This window comes from Eretmochelys imbricata, chromosome 2 (genome assembly GCF_965152235.1).
Source record: "Eretmochelys imbricata isolate rEreImb1 chromosome 2, rEreImb1.hap1, whole genome shotgun sequence".
NCBI lineage: Eukaryota > Metazoa > Chordata > Testudines > Cheloniidae > Eretmochelys > Eretmochelys imbricata.
Window position 1 is genome coordinate 103,717,216 of NC_135573.1, and position 6,000 is coordinate 103,723,215.

Sequence of the window (6,000 nt, forward strand, 5' to 3'; positions counted from 1 at the left end):
AATGCATGAAATTCTGAACAGACGCTCATGTCTCAGAAGCTGTCAAAGTTCGAAAGGTGGGAGCAAAGACCCAAATAAGTTGGCCACCTAAAATGTAATAGGCCAAGAAGCCTCAAGTAAAATGTAATAATTCATGTCTATAGCATAAGTAACATTTCCTGATCTATACCTTTGGTTACATGGTTTAGCATATACCAAATAAATACATGTGAGACAGAATGAGGGAGGTAAACTTGAATCTAATACTGAGAATGCTTAGCTCTTATATAGCATTTGAATCCATAGATTTTTAGAACATTTTACAAAGGAAGATAAGTATCAATATTCCCATTTTACAGATGGGGAGACTGAGGTGAAATGACTTGTCCCAGGTCACACAGTAGGCCAGTGACTGAGCCAGGAATAGAACACAATCCAGTGTATGAGCCAGTGGACTATGCTTCTAAAATAAGGTCTCTCATGAAGAGATGCAATTGAAAGGGTAAAACCTTCTAAGCTTGCCTGAGAAGTACTGTAATTATTTTGTACTTGAGGGACCAGACATACTTCTCAACCTGCCAAGACCTCAATCAGGAACACAGTCTTGGGGAGGGTGGGGGGGAAAGGAGGGGGATACCCGTGCGTGCGCGTGCACACACAAAAATAAGAGTAAAAAGGCTTAAAATAATGTGAGACAAATTTCTTTAGTATAAACAATATTTCTCTGTAACCTCAGTTTCATAATGTAGCTCTTCCTGCCTAAATATGTGGCAGTAATAAAACTGGGATATCTTTAAATTTGCACGAGGATTGAGAGAAAAGGTCCAATTTATTCCCTCACTTGCGAAGATGCCCAGAAGGGGGAAAGCCACTCAAAAGCTCTGCAAATCTAAACTTGTGGAGTTTCTGACTCATTCTTCCTTCAGTAGGAGAATCATAGAATCATGGAAACGTAGGACTGCAATGGACCTCGAAAGGTCATCTAGTCCAGTCCCCTGCACTCATGGTAGGTCTAAGTATTATCTAGACCAGCAGTTCTCAAACAATGGGTCAGGACCCCAAAGTGGGTCATGACCCCATTTAAATGGGGTTGTCAGGGCTGGTGTTAAACTTGTTGGGGCCCAGGGATGAAGCCTAAGCCTGAGCCCCACTTCCTGTGATGGCGGGGCTCAGGCTTCAGCCCTGGGTGGTGGGGCTCAAGTTACAGGCTCCCTGCCCGAGGCTAAAGCCTTTGGGCTTTGGTTTTGGACACCCCACTCCCCCCCGTCCAAGCTCAGGCAGACTCAGGCTTCAGTCCCCCCACCTAGGGCCATGTAGTAATGTCAGAAGGGGGTCACAGTGCAATGAAGTTTGAGAATGGCTGACCTAGATCATCTCTGACAGGTGTTTGTTTAACCTGCTTTTAAAAATCTCCAATGATGGAGATTCCGCAACCTCCCTAGGCAATTTATTCCAGTGCTTAACCACCCTGGCAGTTAGAAAGTTTTTCCTAATGTCCAACCTAAACTGCCCTTTCTGCAATTTGCTTCTTGTCCTATTCTCAGAGGTTAAGAAGAACAATTTTTCTCCCTCCACCTTGTAACAACCTTTTCTTTACTTGAAAACTGTTATCATGTCCCCTTTCAGTCTTTTCTTCAGACTAAACAAACCCAGTTTTTTCAATCTTCCCTCATAGGTCATGTTTTCTAGACTTTTAATCATTTTTGTTGCTCTTCTCTGGACTTTCTCCAATTTGTCCACATCTTTCCTGAAATGTAGCACCCAGAACTGGACACAGTACTCCAGTTGAGGCCTAATCAGTGCAGAGTAGAGCAAAAGAATTACTTCTTGTGTCTTGCTTACAACACTCCTGCTATTACTTCCCAGAATTATGTTTGCTTTTTTTGCGACAGTATTACACTGTTGACTCAGATTTAGCTTGTGATCCACTATGACCCCACAGATCCCTTTCTGCAATACTCCTTCCTAAGCAGTCATTTCCCATTTTGTACATGTGCAACTGATTGCTCTTTCTAAGTGGAGTACTTTGCATTTGTCCTTATTGAATTTCATCATATTTTCTTCAAACCATTTCTCCAGTTTGTCCAGATCATTTTGAATTATAATTCTATCCTCCAAAGCCCACTTGCAACCCCTCCCAGCTTGCTATTGTCCACAAACTTCGTAAGTGTACTCGCTGTGTCATTATCTAAATCACTGTTGAAGATACTGAACAGAACTGGATCCAGAACTGATCCTTGTTGGACCCCACTCGTTATGCCCTTCAACTTGACTGTGAACCACTGATAAGTACTCTCTGGGAATGGTTTTCCAACCAGTTATGCAGCCACTTTATAGTAGCTCCATCTAGATTGTTTATGAGAAGGTCATGTGAGACAGTATAAAAAACCTTACTAAAGTCAAGATATACCACATCTACTGGTTTCCCCCATCCACAAGGCTTGTTACCTTGTCAAAGATGCTATTAGATTGGTTTGACATGATTTGTTCTTGACAAATCCATACTGACTGTTATGTATAATCTTATTATCTTCTAGGTGCTCGCAAACTGGTTGCTTAATTATTTGCTCCATTATCTTTCTGGGTACTGAAGTTAAGTTGACTGGTCTGTAATTTCCCTGGTTGTCCTTATTTCCCTTTTTATAGATTGGCACTATACATGCCCTTTTACAGTCCTCTGGAATCTCTCCCATCTTCCATGTCTTTTTCAAAGATAATCACTAGTAGCTCAGATACCTCCTCAGTCAGCTCCTTGAGTATTCTAGGACAGTGGTTCTCAAACTTTTGTAGTGGTGACTCCTTTCACATAGCAAGCCTCTGTGTGCGGCCCCCCTTATAAATTAAAAACACTTTTTAATATATTTAACACCATTATAAATGCTAGAGGCAAAGTGGGGTTTGGGGTGGAGGCTGACAGCTCATGGCCCCCCATGTAATAAACTTGTGACTCCCTGAGGGGTCCCAATCCCCAGTTTGAGAACCCCTGTTCTAGGATGTATTTCATCAGGCTCTGGTGACTTGAAGACATCTAACTTGTCTAAATAATTTTTAACTTATTCTTTCCCTATTTTAGCCTTTAATCCTACTTCATTTTCATGGTCATTCATTGGCATGTTAGACGTCCAATCACTATTAATCTTTTTGGTGAAAACTGAAGCAAAAAAGTGATTTAACACTTCTACCATTTCTATATTTTCTGTTATTGTTTTTGCCCCCTCGTTGAGTAATGGGCTTACCCTGTCCTTGGTTTTCCTCTTGCTTCTGATGTATTTGTAGAATGTTTTCTTGTTACCCTTTATGAGTCTAGTTATTTTAATCTCGTTTTCTGTCTTGAGCTTTTTAATTTTGTCCCTACATACTTGTGTTATTTGCTTTTATCTAGCCTTTGTAATTTTACCTACTTTCTACTTTTTGTAGGACTCTCTTCTGAGTTTCAGATCATTGAAGATCTTCTGGTTAAGCCAGGTTGGTCTCTTGCAATACTTCCTATCTTTCCTATGCAGGGTTAGCGCTATTCTGGAGGGAATAAGATTGTGGCATCTAACCTGCGCAAAGCAAAAGAATCTGTAGGGAAAACCAGCATCAGACCTATGGCTCTCAGGGCATCCATGCAAAGTGGAAACTCCTCTGTTAAACTCACTACTATTCCTTTGCTCTGCAATCCTTCTAATGTGGCTTGCTGAGCAGAAATTAATGTTGCTCCCACCAAGCAGCACTAAATGCCATGACCTATACTGACAGAAAGTCTGAGGGGTTCATAGAGGGCCATGCCACAGCGTGGTTGTTACAATTCTGCCATCTTCTCTACCATGATGACATAGCCCCAAACCTGATCAGGCCCAATCATGTTGTCTTCACAGAAAAGGGCTTATGGGAGCTCAAGAGTTGGGGAATGGTGCCACTGTGGCTCTCTTCCCCCTTTCCACATGTATCAACCATCATCCTCAGGTTGACCACAGGCAGCTAACATGTTTTAAAACACTAGTATCTTTATCTAAGTGCTAAGCAGTGTTTTTTAGCATAGGTTAATGAACAAACCTTGTGTTCCCAATGTAGAGAGGGCCTTCGTTTGTTCCTCTCCCTGTTCCTCCTTCCTGGGACCTGTGGCTGGAATGGTGCTTAGTGACTGAGTTCATACAAATACCCACATAGAGTGGGGCCCAAAGGCTAATCAGGGGAGTTCTCAGCTGATAAACAGAGAAAGGGCCACTCCCCAGACACCAGGAAGCTCACTGCTCTGAAGGGGGAGGGATAGCTCAGTGGTTTGAGCATTGGCCTGCTAAACCCAAGGTTTTGAGTTCAATCCTTGAGGGGGCCATTTAGGGATCTGGGGCAAAAATTGGGGATTGGTCCTGCTTTGAGCAGGGGGTTGGACTAGATGATCTCCTGAGGTCCCTTCCAAACCTGATGTTCTATGTTTCTATGATAGGTAGAGGGACAGACTGACTAAAAAGCACCAAACAAAGGAGCGTTTCTTACTCTTGCTTGTGAGGAGTCCCCTGGTAGGCATTCATTTCTCTGCTTGGTCTTCAGTACCCACTAGAGCAGGGAGTGCTGGTGCCTGGTCTATAGTTTAACCACAAGTGATTAGGATTCAGGCAGGAATTACTAGGTAAGGTTCTCAGGCCTGTGTTATGCAAGTCAAACTAGGTGATTGAAATGGCCTCTTCCATTAAACTAGACTGAAGGAAAGGAAGGGGGAGATGGATAAGTCTGAGAGTGAAGGGTAAGGACATCCAGCTCTCTACAGAACTCTGCAAGTCTTTCTCAAGTCTTTGGCTGCAACTTGAGGAAGCACAGAACTCTTGAGTCAAAGCTAAAAGAGGAGACATCCCACACTGGAACACACTCTGCAGATGAAAGTCCTACAGAAGGTGTAAGCATTGCAAGGCAAGAAAGAGCACCCAGCTCCTCTGGATGACCCAAGTTCAATAGAATTGCTCTGAGCGTTCCCTGGTTGGCCCATTCTCTGTGGAAAGAGCTGTAGGGTTGGGTATTGGAAACACCAAATTAATTAAAACCAATTGTATCCATAGCAATTATGTGTAGGATTTAGCTATTTGATTTGGGAAAATTAAAAGAAAACCAACAGCAACAAAAACCCAACCAACCAAACCCATGAGTCTGGGCCAGCTGCAGGAGTTGGACAGGCCTGTGTGTTTCAGCAACAGTGCAGAAGAAAGGATTTGGCATCTGGAAGTGGCTTTAGAAATAGGGCGGGTATATTTGCTACAATAATCCACTGAAACAACAGCAGCCTAAAAATAGGGTTGTTTTCTGTACTAAGCTCTTTGTTAGTCATCACCCACTCCTAAAATAAAACCCGTGTAACAGTCGCTCCTAGTAGCGGCTGTAAACAAACTTCAGGAGGAGGGAGGAAAAGGGAAGATGAGCAGCAGCAGCAGCAGGGGTGGAGCAGGAGCAATTCGTTCTTGGGGTAGCCGCCGCCGCCGCAGCAGCAGCAGCCTGAACTCGAGGCCGGCTGGGCCCAGTTCACGGTCAGGAACAGCTGGAGCTGGGGCCAGCTGAGAGCGGCTCTCTGGGCTCTGGACCAGGCGGCCACGGTTAGCTGGCTGCGGAGATTGCTGCTGCTGCCGCCTTCGAAAACTCCTTGGGACTTGGAGCACAGCCACGGTGGTCCAGGCAACGGCATTAAACAGGAGGAAACAGACTGGGGATTCCGTCATTTCAGTGGAGACGGGAGGAAAGGAAAGCACTGAGAGCAGAGGGGGAAAGAGAGGCAAAGAACGAGAGAGCAGCTTTCGCCCTCCGCTCTTCACTGAGCGGCCCCCAATGCACAGCGTTAGGGGCCGGGCACCAGCAGCCTAAGCTTAGGGCTCTGTTATGTAGTTGTGTGGGGGGGGGGGGGGGGGAGCCGCTGGAGGTTTGCTGGGACTCTCTCTGGATGTGTGCGCATTACATTGCAGGGACTGCTGCCGGGAGCAACGTGTGTGTGTGTGTGTTCAGCAGGGTGACTCCTCACTCGCTGGGCGTCTGGATTTTCTCTGCATTCCTGGGAAA